Genomic DNA, 13,255 nt, shown 5'->3' on the forward strand with positions numbered 1-13,255 from the left:
TGGGTTTTGTTTGTTCTTCTTTCTCTAGTTCCTTTAGGTGTAAGGCTAGATTGTTTATTTGAGATTTTTCTTGTTTCTTGAGGTAGGCTTGTATAGCTATAATCTTCCCTCTTAGAACTGCTTTTGCTGAATCTCATAGGTTTTGGATCGTCGTGTTTTTGTTGTCATTTCTCTCTAGGTATTTTTTGATTTCCTCTTTGATTTCTTCAGTGATCTCTTGGTTATTTAGTAACGTATTGTTTAGCCTCCATCTGTTTGTGATTTTTACGTTTTTTTCCCCCTGTAATTGATTTCTAATCTCATAGCATTGTGGTCAGAAAAGATGCTTGATATGAGTTCAATGTTCTTAATTTACTGAGGCTTGATTTGTGACCCAAGATGTGTCTATCCTGGAGAATGTTCCATGTGCCCTTGAGAAGAAAGTGTAATCTGCTGTTTTTGGATGGAATGTCCTATATATATCAATTAAATCTATCTGGTCTATTGTGTCATTTAAGCTTGTGTTTCCTTATTAATTTTCTGTTTGGATGATCTGTCCATTGGTGTAAGTGAGGTGTTAAAATCCCCTGCTATTATTGTGTTACTGTCGATTTCCTCTTTTAGAGCCGTTAGCAGTTGCGTTATGTATTGAAGTGCTCCTATGTTGGGTGAATATATATTTATAATTGTGATATCTTCTTCTTGGATTGATCCCTTGATCATTATGTAGTGTCCTTCCTTGTCTCTTATAACATTCTTCATTTTAAAGTCTATTTTATCTGATATGAGTATTGCTACTCCATCTTTTTGATTTCCATTTCCATGGAATATCTTTTTCCATCCCCTCACTTTCAGTCTGTATGTGTCCCTAGGTCTGAAGTGAGTCTCTTGTAGACAGCATATATATGGGTCTTGGTTTTGTATCCATTCGGTGAGCCTGTGTGTTTTGGTTGGAGCATTTAATCCATTCATGTTAAAGGTGATTATCGATATGTATGTTCCTATTACCATTTTCTTAATTGTTATCGGCTTGTTTTTGTAGGTCCTTTTCTTCTCTTGTGTTTCCCACTAGAGAAGTTCCTTTAGCATTTGTTGTAGAGCTGGTTTGGTGGTGCTGAATTCTCTTAGCTTTTGCTTGTCTGTAAAGCTTTTGATTTCTCCATCGAATCTGAATGAGATCCTTGCCGGGTAGAGTAATTTTGGTTGTAGGTTCTTCCCTTTCATCACTTTAAGTATATCATGACACTCCCTTCTGGCTTGTAGAGTTTCTGCTGAGAAATCAGCTCTTAACCTTATGGGAGTTCCCTTGTATGTTATTTGTCATTTTTCCCTTGCTGCTTTCAATAATTTTTCTTTGTCTTTAATTTTTGCCAATTTGATTACTATGTGTCTGGGCGTGTTTCTCCTTGGGTTTATCCTGTATGGGACTCTCTGTGCTTCCTGCACTTGGGTGGCTATTTCCTTTCCCATGTTAGGGAAGTTTTTGACTATAATCTCTTCAAATATTTTCTCTGGTCCTTTCTCTCTCTCTTCTCCTTCTGAGACCCCTATAATGCGAATGTTGTTGCGTTTAATGTTGTCCCAGAGGTCTCTTAGGCTGTCTTCATTTCTTGTCATTCTTTTTTCTTTATTCTGTTCTGCAGCAGTGAATTCTACCATTCTGTCTTCCAGGTCACTTATCCGTTCTTCTGCCTCAGTTATTCTGCTATTGATTCCTTCTAGTGTAGTTTTCATTTCAGTTATTGTATTTTTCATCTCTGTTTGTTCTTTAATTCTTCTAGGTCTTTGTTAAACATTTCTTGAATCTTCTTGATCTTTGCCTCCATTCTTTTTCCGAGGTCCTGGGTCATCTTCACTATCATTATTCTGAATTATTTTTCTAGAAGGTTGCCTATCTCCACTTCATTTAGTTGTTTTTCTTGGGTTTTATCTTGTTCCTTCATCTGGTACAAAGTTCTCTGCCTTTTCATTTTGTCTCTCTTTCTGTGAATGTGGTTTTCCTTCCACAGGCTTCAGAATTGTAGTTCTTCTTGATTCTGCTGTCTGCCCTCTCAGTATTTGTAAAGCTAGAAACTGAAGAAATGCATTTCACTGGTTTATCACCACCTAGACCAGTGAACACTGAAAAATGAAAGTGTCTCCTGAAACCAGTCATTTCTACAGACTGCTAAGTGAAAAGGATAGAAGCATATTCTTTGGACTGTTACAGCCTATTAAATTATCATAACCAGTGATGATGAAAGAGTGAATCACGAAATCCAATTTTGACAATAACTGCTGCACTAGATTGAACAAAAAAATAAAATATAAAACAGTGAATTCAACCAAGCAAGCCATTGCACATCACCAATATGTAGTAAACTCAAAGGATATGCTGAGCAGTCACTAGTAAAATACACAAATGAGGCACAGGAGGGACCAACGCTAACAAGCCCCTGTAACTTTCAAAATAGAGAAAAATATACATATTTGATTAATGACCTATGAAACTTCCGTTCCAATATGGAAATTATAATTTAGGCTTAAGGAAGTGTCTCAAATCCCTCTCTTACCCCATTTCCTGGCCTCCCCCCTTATGCAACTGGCGGGGTAGAAATGGCAAGGATATTAACATAATGAACAATATAAGGAATAAAAGACAAAGCAGTTCCCCATAGGGAAGAGCCTATTCACAACACAGTCTAACATGCATAGGGTTAGGGACAGGGGGTGTGGCTTCTGCAGCTGTAAGGGCTCACTGATGGGGATCATTAACCACTATCTTCCCTGTATTCTCTGGTACGGTTAGAAAGGCTGGAGGGTTTTATTTAAACAAAATAATATGGTCTTATAAAAGGGAGCTGTGTTTTGCTACCACTGGACTTGAATTTTGCCATTGGGACACAGAAATATAGTGTATAAGTCCCTATGGGCTAGTTGGAAATACAAGTCATAAAAGCCTCTAGGATCTTGAATCCTAAAGGAAAGACTGGCTCAGAAGACACAGAGAAGAATCAGCCATCCAGGGAAACAGACACTAACAGTTAAAGGAATCAGTCCCAGAACAATGAAAAATCGGTAGCAAAAGATAGGATTCTGTATTAACTAATCACGCAACAGCCAAGACTAAACCTAACTCGCCATCTTTTTTAATCCTAAATTTAGAATTAATTATGGCTACCTTATTGCTTTCATCATCTCAGCGTCCATGACTCCTTATTTTTGTGGAGGTAGACTCCACTTTCAAGGTCCCCTCAACCCCAGCCCCACCTTGTTTATTCAACACTATTTCCCATTATAAGCCATCCCAGAGTTGCACATATCTGGAAAACACAGACCCCTTTACCCAGAATTGCCATGGGAGTTACAGCTTTTTAAAAAAAAATTATAATTTATAGTTTCTATGGATTCAAGAGAATCCAGACGGAAGTGTTACACAGAAACAATTTTGGGGAGGGAGGTCAAGGGGAAAGGGAAATTAGCAGAAGTTTCGCTTGTCCCCAAATATCTCTTCCTACAGTGCCTACTCTCCATCCAATAAACTTTCTCTCCAACCCTTGTGCCTACCTCTCCTCTCCTCTCCTCTCTCTCTCTCTGTCTCTCTGTCTCTCTCATTGTTTGCTCTGTACTACTGCCAGAAATTCCAGCAATTACGGGTTCATTTTATCATTTAAGCTAAATAGAAGTTTGCTGAAATTGTACCAAGTACAATTGCCGGGATGAGGTGGCTATCAGTTTTTCACACCTTGGTGTGAATGAGTTCAGTCAAGTTTCTTCAAATAGCAGAGAGCTGCTGCCCTCAGGGAATGGGGAAGGCTGGTAGTGAGAGGGAGCCTGCTGGAATCCTGGCAACCTGGGGTGGGGTGTTATTGAAGGAAGTTGGCAGGGGGCCTTCCTGGATAGAGAAACTTGACTAGAGATAGAGAAAGAGAAGCTGAGATAGAGAAAGGTGCAGAAAGGGTCATAGGAGAACAACCAAGCTCAACTTCCAGTACCACTGTGTCTTCCAGCCCAGAATCCACCATGCCTTTCCGGACCCCTTGCTCCCAGGCCCTGGAGCCCAAGCTAGTACTGCCCATGGGCTAGATCAGCTCCTTAAGTAGGTTAAATACAATACGTGGGGCAGTGCCAGAAACCTCACCATCATATATATGATGTATCATGTCCAAACAAATAATCTATAAATAAACCTTTAGAATTCATGGCATTGATAGGTTGGGAACTCCTTGTATTTTTCAACATATAACTCCTCCCCCCCAGTACACACACCCTCAGCAGGTGGTCTCTTCTATTTTGGAGATGCTGTTTTTTTCTGTCGCTATCCGTTCAATTCATGAAACATTTCCTTTGCCTGGATTGTGGCTGTTCCTCTGTTCTTAAGTTCCAAATCAAGCTCTACCTTTTTTTAAAACAAACAAACAAACAAAAAAAACTGTTAGTCTTTTATTTATTTATTTGTTTATTTATTTATTTATTTATTTTCATGTGCGCTGCATGCGGGATCTTAGTTCCCCAACCAGGGATCGAACCTGTGCCCCTTACAATGGAAGTGCGGAGCCCTAACCACTGGACCGCCAGGGAAGTCGCAAGCTCTACCTTTCTGAAGCTAATTGGATTCTCCAACCAAATGCCCCCTTTTCTAAACTCTTGCAGGACTCACCTCAGCCTCCGAAATAAAGACTGAAAGCTAACTTTCTACAGGCAGAGAACATTCATTCATCCCCCCAAACAATTAATAAGCACCTACTTTTGTTGTGTTTAGGCTGGAAGTTCAAACCTGAGTAAGCCCAGCTCTCCACAACCCTAAAGGTGGCCACAGCCCAGGGAGTATCAAATATAGTCACAATACGATGCGAGATGCACGACAGTGGAGGTGACAAGAATGCACATGGAGCGCCCTAACTGGGCAGGGAATGGGGCAAGTTCCACAGAGGTGACACCTGAGCTGAGTTTTTAAGAATAAGCAGGGGTGGGTCAGGCAGTCAAGTGACACAGAGGGAATGGTGAGGAGAGAGGGAGGCAAACTAGTTAAGGGATAATTGCAATTATGACAACATAAAGTCTTAAACTATAGTAGTAGGAAGGGACATTCAAAAAAAATTTTAGGAGATAGAACAGATAGGACTTACTGACCAGAGATGACGATAATGGCTAATATTTGTTGATCAATTGCCATGTGCTAAGTAGTGTTATAAATGCTTTACTCAGTAAACCACTTAACTTATCTTTACTATGACCTTATAATGTAGGTCCTATTAATATCCCCATTTTACAGAATAGAAAAGTAAGGAATAGGAAAATCAAGTGCCACGAGGTATACAACGAGTAAACACTGGGACTGGAATTCGACTCCAGGCAGCCCAGCTCCAAAGACCACCACTAAGCCCTCTACACACTATCTCTAAATGTAGGGTTGTTGGGGAGAAGGGGAGCCCAGGACTGAGAGAGAAAACGGTCAGGAAGGGGCTTGAATACATTGTCTGTTGCCTTTATTAATTATTTCTGCTCCTTGTTCCTAAAGTCAAAAGCAAATTTCTCTGTTCATTTTCTCCCTATATATTCTAGTATTTTCTTCAATGGTACTGGTAATCCAACAGGTACCTAGTCTTGACCTCAGCCTGTTCTCATTTTTTGCACTTGGCACATTCAGCCTATTCCTGAAATGATTTACCTTCATGGCTTATCTCCCCTATTAGGCTGACAGCATCCAAGGCCAAAAACACATCTTATTCACCTTTGATGAACAGCATCCAGTACCTAATATGTACTCAAAGACTAATTGGCTTGAACACAGAATAGGAATGATTCTTAAAGTTTCCTATTCCTCAGTCATCTGTAAATTGCCTTCATTTGTCATCTCACTCCTACATTTATTATTTGATTTTTCTTTAAATCAACCCTTTAAAAATTTACATTTACCTTAAAAGGAAAACGTTATACTTATTACTGCAAATGGAAAACTGCTATAACGTACTGCAATGAAAAGGCAACTATGAAAACAGACACAACTCCTAAAACAAGAAATGTTTACTTGTACACAAACTAACACCATCCTATTCCTCACGTAGTACCTCACACGCACTGTGGGGTAAGGTGGGGTTTTCTTCTATTGAAGTGAAATTCACATACCATAAAATTAACAATTTTATACTGAACAATTCAGTGGCAATTAGCGCATTCCGAACGGTGGGCAACCACAACTTCTGTCTTGTCCCAAAATATTTCATCATCCCAAAATAAAAACCCGTATCCATTAAGCAGCTGCTCCTTATCTTCCCCCGGTCCGCAGCCACTGGCAACCACCAATATGCATTCTGTCTCAATGGATTTATCTATTTTGATATTTCACATAAATGGAATCATACATTATGTGATCCTTTGTGCCAAACTTCTTTCACGGAGCATAATGTTTTGGAGGTTCATCCATAATGTATACAGTATCAGTACTTCATTTCTATTTATGGCTAAATATTACATTGTATGTATATACCACAATTTGTGTATCCATTCATCCATCGATGGACATTTGAGCTGTTTCCATCTTTTGGCTCTTGTGAATAGCTGTGAACACGCATGTACATATATTTGTTTGACTACTTGTTTTCCTTTCTCTTGGGTGTATACCTGGGAGTGGAATTTCTGGGTCATATGGTAATTCTATGTTTAACTTTTTGAGGAACTTCTGGCATAGGTTTTGTAGAGCACACTCTTTTTGTGTTTCAAAATAACATGTGGGATTAAAAGATTTCACACCAGAATGTGCGTCTCCAAACCTATGACAGGTAAGGAAAGAGGTGCATTCTTATCGTGCTTATGAAAATACAAATTTCAAATAATTTTCATCATATTTGTGTGCTAGTTGTTTTCTTTGCAGTTGGTCCTTTTACATCAGTAGCAGATGGTTCAGGCAATTACTAAATTAGGTCTTCATATCTGAAGATACATGACTGATTTCATCAAAATCATGCCCAAGTATGAGCATTTCCTTCACAGTCTAGCACCTTTACATTTTAGAAATACCATTTTATCTCCTGATCCATGTTAGTTCAAGAACAAAATAGAAAAAAAAAAAGAAAACCAACAAAATATACAGCACAGGCTTGATTCCAATTCACAATTACATATCCTACAAATATTCTGTAGATTTAAAAATTACCATTCTCTGCATGTAAAGTTTTGCTCTCTCCTTGAAAAGACTGCAGCCATGCATTGTCGAGTATGCCTGAGCACTGCACTACTAATGCAGTTGGTCTGGATGAGATGCTGTTACCTGCCCTAGTCTTGACTTCAGCAATAATATTCATGAAATCGCAAGTGTAATACACCAGGCTTTTTTTTTTCCCCTAATAAACGTTAAAACAAACAACAAACCTATTCAAATTGAAAGTGTAAGTCTGTGTACTGCCTGGAGTCTTTACACTGCCAGTAGCACGCACACCAAGTGTTCAGAAAACACTGCTCTGACAGGAGCTATTTTTTAAAACTGCACATGCTATACTCACATATTTTGTTTGCCAAACAAACAGGAAGTTACCATCTTGTCTGCAAACTGACAAAGAACAAATGTACAACTCAACACAAAGAAATTCAAAACTAAAGGAGTTTTTAATAAATCTGAAGACTTACACCTGTTGACTTCCCAAGAGAAAGGTGAAGTATCTTTGGCAGGCATCTCCTAGAATCCAAGCTGTGAGGACAAGTGCTTCCGGAAAGACTCACAGTCACTTGCACTTTGCAACATCTTCCACTGGGAGATGCACTCACCCTGTGATTTGACAGAATACTTTGTATTCAAAGAGCACCCACCTCTAATTTAAATAGAATGCTACATTTCTTCCTGTAGTCAACCGTGTCATCCCCTAGAATATACTACACCCGCTGACACACTATCTACTGGCCAACAAGAGAGAATAATTTTTAAACAAATCATTTCCTTTTTTCAATATAGAGCTTATCATAGAGAATCTTTATTCTTATGCTAAGGTGAAAGCATTTAACCAATTTTTTCAAATGCAGGTATCCGTGGATATATACAAAAACAGAATATACCTTAAAAGTGGCATAAAAAGTAGAATTTTCCATCTTGAAGACTTTCACTGCCACTGACTACTCACATATAACTGGAGGGGGGGTTTCAATTAAAAACAAAATGAACAAAAATCTGTCTTCCAGCCAAATATTTTGAAAATAAGTCTAAGACACAATAAAATAATTTAACAATATAGGAATAAATGTAAAGATTAAATATGATCACGTATGTAAAGTGCCTAGCGCAAGGCTCATTTGTGTCACAGCAATTTAACAAATGGCAGTTCAGGTCCTTCAAGATCAGGTGGCTCTCTTTGCTCCTTGGAACTAAACCACAAATCCTCAGGCCACAATTAAATTGTAACTGTCAGGGTGCCCATAATCCTGTCGTTCCCCTATTTTAGCACGCAGCACATTCTACCTCATCTAATAATTACACGTATTTATATCTATTTTATCAGACTGTAAGCACCCCTGAAGGCTCCTTAAAGCTCTTAAAAGAAAATGCAACTAAAAATTAAAAACATGGAAGAGAAAACCATTTAATAAATGCCAATAATATCACTTTACTTTTGTATGATGCCCTACTAATTACAAAGCACTTTCATGTCCTTGATTTCATTAATTTATGATCTTTTATTATCTTTGCCTCACCAAGAAGGAAATTGAGACCCAGGGAGGTCAAGTGATAGCTTGTTAAAGGCAAAGCTGGGATTAGAAATGGAGTTTATAAAGGCGAATAGGAAGAGAAAGGGATAAGAGTAACTAACAGCAAAGGTGGGGGGACGTGCAAAGAGAGGAGAGACAAATACACAGATATACAGAGGCTCGGCGGGAAGAACATTTCCCCAAAAGATATGTGAAATGTGTGGTCTTAATTTTTTCAAGTACAGACACAATAGTATCATCTCTTAAAAATCACATTGCAAGTGATACATGGTGGCTCATAGGGACCTTTAACTGGTTGCGTCTGTCTAGGCCTAATCAGGAGAGAAACCAAACAGTAATTTGAACTAGGAGTTTCACAAAAAGAATTATTAGCTTTGACAGGGGATTTGAATAACAGGGAACTGGAGTGATGAGCAACTGGCTAATGCTAAGCAAAGAGAATTCTAAAAAATACAGGAATGTCAGATGTCAGGAACAACTACTACCCCTAGGGCTGAGATAAAGCACCCAAGTAAGAGATCCCTCCCCCAAGGCTAAAGGTCCAAGGAAGTGCCCCCGACCCAGGGCCAAGATCCAGACCTTATTTGGAGAGGGCATAGCTCACAGAAGGGCAGAGAAGTTGCTGTGGTCCTCATCTTTGGAATTTCTGGAAAACTGAGCCAGCTTTGAAATTTTCCAGAAATTTCAAAGATGAGCCTATCATTTGGAACATACCTCTGGGAAGTGTCTTACCAGAAGCACTCTTCCACAACACTGTCTAAGGCGGCGCCAGGAAAAGCTACTGACAACTGGGTGAAGAAACTGAGCACTAGAGAAGATGCCTGAGTTGCCTGAACAGTCTGCTGAGCAAGCCCACAGGAAGCTTGAAGCAAATCCCTCTCCTCGTGGTATGCCTTTCCAGAACCTTCTACTAACAAAACTTCAATGCCAAGTGGTAAAGGAAACAAATATTTAAAAGCCTCAAATCCATGTCCACAGAGCAGGCAAAAAGGGTGAATTTGAACCTGAGGGTCAACAAATCAATAACTAGCACATTGGTTAACTGAGAAATACTGTTTGTAAGTAAGAGCCAAATTACAGCACAGCTGGGTACAATAATTGTTTTCCCAAGTCCACATTCTGGACAAATTTGCTAGAATAAGAATTATGTAGTTGTGTTGCTTTGATTCTATTACTTCATACTATATATAAGACATGTGGATGTATACCAACTCATATCCACTTATGAGGTTATAATTAGGAAAATGTGCCTTCACAAAATTTTGAAGGCAAAGAGTATTAGATTTTACCTATGTAATCTATCCTGCCAGGGTACTGGAGAAGAGAACCTTAAAAGACCATGTAGAATAGAGAGGTCAAATCACCTCTCCATCCAGAAGCCAGGCTGGACAATGATACACAATGAATGTGTGGCATGAAAGGCAATATGCTGTAGCTATGGAATTATTCCTAAAATAACAATTTTACATGTTAAAGTGGTCTTTATCGTCAAAGTGCTTTCATAGCAGCTAACTCATTTTGGACTTGTAAGTTCACATAGCTAATTGCCGTTGCTCTTCCTCAACAGAGACCTACCTACAGGGTCTAAAGTTCACTTAGCTATTTGGCCAAACAAATGCATCGAACAGGTTCTTTGAGGCTAGAACCAATCCCTATCAGAGAATCCCAACTTATCACTGGGAATTATGGGTGGTGTTCTGCTGCAACCTTCTCTCTTCTTCTAATCTCCTAAAAATGCTACAAAATAAACTTAATTTCAATTTACTTTGATTAAATGTATATTTGAGGAATCTTGCAACCTGCAGAGATTCCATTATCATTGGCTAGAGATGAGTATAAAAGTAAAGCTATATTCACTTCAATAGTGTTCAGGGGAGCGTTTTCTCATGCTTTTGGGTTTTGTGGGCCAGTGAAATATCAAAAACATCCTGGGGTCCTACAAAGGGTAGCCAACTTTATTTTGCAAAGTAGGAATATTTTCAAAGGCAACTATTAATCCATGACCTCTTATCCGCAGTTTCAAAATCCAAACAATTGGAAATCAAATGTTTCTTTTTTTTCTGCCTGTAAGTCAACTCATTTGGCAGCAAAATCTGAACTGACCTGAACTCATCTGGCAGTAAAGCCTGACCTGAACAAACGTGAGGCTATACACACGCTTTTTCTATCTCAGTATAAATATGCTAATATGTATAAATACATTTCACTGCAGAAATATTACTCTGATTACAGGGTGTCAATTCAGCTCCTACTGGGGCTGTTATGTAATATAGGAGACATGCGCTCTATTACCTGTCTAAAAAACAAAAAGAACCTAAATTCTGAAACACATCTTGCCTTAAGGCTTTCATATAATAGGGGTACACGACCTCTCATAACTATCATTTCATTAAAGAAAGGGCAAATGGACATTTTAACAACCAAAAAGTAACAGACAATCTCAGAATAGAGGATGGTTCTTTATAATCAATAAATTCAACTTTCTGGGAGAAAAACATCACAAAATTGTTGTTTTTCTTATTTCACTTCAGACCTGTGACAATACCCACAACAAACCAGCTTCCATGTGCTAACTAGCATCTGGGACCCACCACCGGCGAAGACATTCTACTCAGGTGGCTCCATGCTCAAAAGATGGTCTTTGGAATCTTTTTGTAGTCTGGGGCAGGACTGTCATTCTGGGACAGGACCAAGTTAAGCCATTCCGTGACTGCTGTAGGCCATAGATAAATGATATTTATGCAGCGAAAGAACCAGTGGTCATGTAGAATCCATCCAACAGAATTTTTAAATTTTTTTTCATAGGGGCAGGACAGGAATAAAGACGCAGACGTAGAGAATGGACTTGAGGACACAGGGAGGGGGAAGGGTAAGCTGGGACGAAGTGAGAGAGTGGCATGGACACATATACACTACCAAATGTAAAACAGATAGCTAGTGGGAAGCAACCGCATAGCACAGGGAGATCAGCTCGGTGCTTCGTGACCACCTAGAGGGGTGGGATAGGGAGGGTGGGAGGGAGATGCAAGAGGGAGGGGATATGGTGATATATGTATATGTATAGCTGATTCACTTTGTTATATAGCAGAAACTAACACACCATTGTAAAGCAATTATACTCCAATAAAGATGTTAAAAAAGAAAAAAAAATGTTTTTTTCCCCTTAAACTGCCTCTAGTGAACAGATCAGAAGGTGCCTGCATCTCTGGTCCAAATCTAACTGAAAAGGTTCTTTGATTTTTAAGGAACTAAGGTAACTGAATGAACATGTATATACAAAAATAAATCTAGAAAAATCTAAATATATATCCTGATTGTGAGAACACTACGCAAGCTGGGAGGAAAACCCACTAGTAAATCATCTTGTTGCATAAGAATCTTATGGCTTTTGTAGATTGCTTCTTTCTGAGCACCACCTATTCCCTGAACAGTTTGATGTACTAAAAATACTAGAGTACTCAAACATGTCAAATTTAATCCCAGTAGATGCTACTGAATCAAGTGTCCTACAGTTTAAGAGAGATCATTTAATCTCTCCTACAAGGGCCACCATCTGCACCTATAGACAGGACAATAAGTTGTTCAGTTCGACAACATTTAATGAGTCTCTACTTTGCGTAAGTCACTGGGTTAGATGCAGGAAATGGAAGGCTAGATAGGAAAATAACATTTTCATCATGGACTTCATAGTCTAGTCGGAAGAGACTATTTAAAAAGTAATTATTACACAATGTGCTAAGTGATCTGATAGATGTGCAATCAAACAGAGTGGGATGGAATATCCTATAATTCAGCTGGAGGCGGGGAGCAGAGTTAAGAGATCCAGCAAAAACAAAGGCACAGAGGGTCTGAATAAACTTAGAGAGGTCTTAATCACAGAAAAGACTATTGCATTTCCTCTTGAGTATTGTATTGCCTCTTTACATTCATCCTCATATGTATTTCAAAGCATAAATAACTCTATACTGTAAATTAGGGGAAAGGAAATCAAAGATAAAGATGAGAATAAATCTTTGATGAGAATAAAACTGATGGTCATGAAATATCAAATACTCTTTTTGCCCCCCATCGTTTGGCGCCTATGCCTGGCTGGTGCTCTGAGCACATGCTTAATTACCTGTTGGGAATCCAACACCATCACAGCAATACAAAAGAATGTGGCATATCTAACAAAGGAAAAATAATGCAGTACAGCAACAGCACAGGTTATAAAAATGAGAAGTGGCAAAAAATGGGGTTAGAAAGATAGTTTGGGTGCCCAATATGAAGGGCTTTCTATGCCATGCTAAGGAAATCAGACTTTCTGAACTCATGTCTTTAACCTTAAATAACCAGGAAGAGGTTACTACATAATAGGTTTTAAAATTATCTCCATTCAAAAATGGCTATTATGAGAAAGAAGTAGTGATTCTATAAGTTATCTGAAAAATCATCTAATTCCCAACTTCCTCATTTTCTGTCATCATACTTCTACAATATCATTAAGTGATAATCAAATCAGAAATAATAATTAATTAGTAAGCTAATTAATATTAATCTGAAGAGCTCAAGTTGACAAGCAAAAATACCATAAAATATAATGAAGAAAATGTGGCTGCTG

General features: G+C 38.6%; 1 protein-coding gene across 14 annotated transcripts in view; it reads right to left on the reverse strand.

The window, feature by feature from the left end:
* KLHL13 (kelch like family member 13) overlaps positions 1-13,255 on the reverse strand; it is a 386,710-nt gene that overhangs the window by 81,437 nt on the left and 292,018 nt on the right. The window contains exon 2 of one of the 14 annotated variants that reach the window (XM_082377207.1): positions 4,228-4,357. The exons of 12 other annotated variants lie outside the window; for them this stretch is intronic. The gene's annotated coding sequence lies outside the window, so the exon portion shown is untranslated. Of the gene's footprint in view, positions 1-4,227; positions 4,358-7,584; positions 7,609-13,255 lie in introns of those variants that run through there. One more of the 14 variants, XM_082377209.1, reaches the window with a different exon arrangement.

The sequence above is a fragment of the Balaenoptera borealis genome (genome assembly GCF_965194805.1).
Source record: "Balaenoptera borealis genome assembly, chromosome: X".
Taxonomy (NCBI): Eukaryota; Metazoa; Chordata; class Mammalia; order Artiodactyla; family Balaenopteridae; genus Balaenoptera; species Balaenoptera borealis.